Raw genomic sequence first — 2203 nt, forward strand, 5'->3', positions numbered from 1 at the left:
ATGATGACCTGCAGAGCTACTTTAATGTGCAAGAATTAGACTGCGTGACTGGAAAAGAGCAAAAATAAGCTAACTAGATGTGACGTGGCAGAACGGTGGTGCGTTGTTTGAATTGTTTCCTCACATGAAGACGATTCCTGGCAGCCTGTCTGCGTGGGGTTTGCATGGTCCCAGTGTGCCTGTGAAGTACTCTAGCTTGTACACTGGTTAGCGTGGTACTTAATTAAAGGACCTTGAGTGGTCAGTAAGACGAGCCCAGCATTAAATAACTGCCATGCTTTTGGAAATGAATGAGTAACTTGGTGCTGTGTCCACTGTGGTCTCCACTCGATGTGATGTTTCTGATCACTATGTTTCTTTTAATGCTGTTAGCCTGCTTTCATGTTTCAAAGACCTTTCTGATTGGCCAACAAAAATCTCTTTACTGTCAGCAGTTTTAAAATGCGGACACAGAGAGGACACGTGGGAACGACTGAACAATATTAATAGTTACAAACAAAGACGTGGTCCACATTCATCAAGCACGACCTCCACTGCACGTGGCAGCGTGAGGTGAAAACACACCTTAGAATGACTTACTTTACAAGCTGCTCTCCACCTGCAGTTGATCTGTTTCACACTTCTGCTCTGCTCCTCCTCTTCCCGACAGGAGAACGTTCAAACTCTCACGATGTTCGTCCCACTGTGCCGGCAGTATGTGGTGGCACATGTGTGAGCTCACATGGACTCTTTCTCTCTCTATAAATGGAGCTCAAGTCTCACCCACCCTCCTCCCTGACCTTAACACAGCACACACTTTTGGGCTTGCTCGGTCAGCTCGGCCATGATTTGTGGTTTGATCTGAATGAAGGCAGATAAAGTCTGCTGTCTATCAGCTGATGCATTTTTACACTTTCAGTGAAATTCTTACTCATTAAAAACGATCAGGGCTTCAGATTTGACAGTTTCACTCTGATCTCAGTACAGGGCGTACTGGCAGCTTACTCACTGGACCCACCTTGTGGTGAACTATAACACTGTTGAAATCTGACACCTGTGAGGGAACCACAGAAGTCGTCAACCAAGATTGATGTGAGGCGTTTGCATTCATCACACCTTCATCTTATGTATTCAGTACAGTGCCCACATGTTTCCTGCTCCAAGTCAGGTGGCTTTATTGTCATTGCAGCCATGTGCAGAGGTACAGTACACAGTGAAAGGAGACAACGTTCCTCCAAGACTGTGGTGCTACGACAGAACGATGCAGACTCACAACAGTGCAAAAGACTAAGCATTGTACAAAAAGTAGCTCTGTGTGTGTGTGTGTGTGTGTGTGTGTGTGTGTGTGTGTGTGTGTGTGTGTGTGTGTGTGTGTGTGTGTGTGTGTGTGTGTGTGTGTGTGCGCGGGGTTGTTTGAAACACTGTAATGCTGGACACTCTGGTGACAGTGGCAGAGAAAAGGACATTAAAGAAACTGATGGACATTATGAACAATGCCAGGCATCCTCTGCACACGGCCATAAACAACCAGAAGAGTCTGTTCAGTGACAGGTTGCTTCTCCCCAAGACAAGAACTAACAGACTTAAAAACTCCTTTGTCCCACACGCCATCAGACTGTTTAACTCCTCTCTGGAGGGGAGAGGGAGGGGAAACAGGAGGACAAAGGAGGGGAGAACAACTAAGCTGCAGTGCCTCTTCACCTCACTGTACAATACCTTGTGCAATACTTTTGTAAATAGTCAACAGTGCAATAGACTCAATACTTGAAATGTGCAATTCACTTGTATTTTTATTTTTATTCCTATTTATTCTATTTATCCCCTTCGTATATTTTATTTATATTGTCTCTGTATTTATATATATGTGTGTGTGTATAACTCTGTAACTTCTGTCGGTGCTGTGCTTTTTTGGAAATCGAATTTCCCAGAGGAACCCACCCGAGGGATTAATAAAGTTCTATCTAAATCTAAATCTAATGGTAACATTATGTAATAGATGCTGTACTCCAGGAAACATTCACATAAATATTTGTTTCCTGGAACAATGCTTCCATGTCCGACACCAAACTGGATCTACCAGTGAGTAACAACACTTATTATTGTAAGACATAAACCCTATAATATTACAGAGAATCCCCAACAATCACATGACCCCCTTTCAGCTAGTACTTGGAGAAAGTAGGAAGGAAAAACTCCCTTTTAATAGGAAGAAACCCCTGGGAGA

The 2203-nt window shown here is 43.7% G+C and overlaps 1 protein-coding gene across 2 annotated transcripts in view; it reads right to left on the reverse strand.

Annotated features, from left to right (window-relative positions):
* slc43a1b (solute carrier family 43 member 1b) overlaps positions 1–702 on the reverse strand; it is a 33463-nt gene extending 32761 nt beyond the window's left edge. For both annotated transcript variants that reach the window (XR_013971444.1, XM_080880711.1), the window contains exon 1: positions 580–702. The gene's annotated coding sequence lies outside the window, so the exon portion shown is untranslated. The remainder of the gene's footprint in view (positions 1–579) is intronic.
* Between the last annotated feature and the right edge of the window lie 1501 nt (positions 703–2203).

The sequence above is a fragment of the Rhamphochromis sp. 'chilingali' genome (assembly GCF_963969265.1).
Source record: "Rhamphochromis sp. 'chilingali' genome assembly, chromosome: 4".
Classification (NCBI taxonomy): domain Eukaryota; kingdom Metazoa; phylum Chordata; class Actinopteri; order Cichliformes; family Cichlidae; genus Rhamphochromis; species Rhamphochromis sp. 'chilingali'.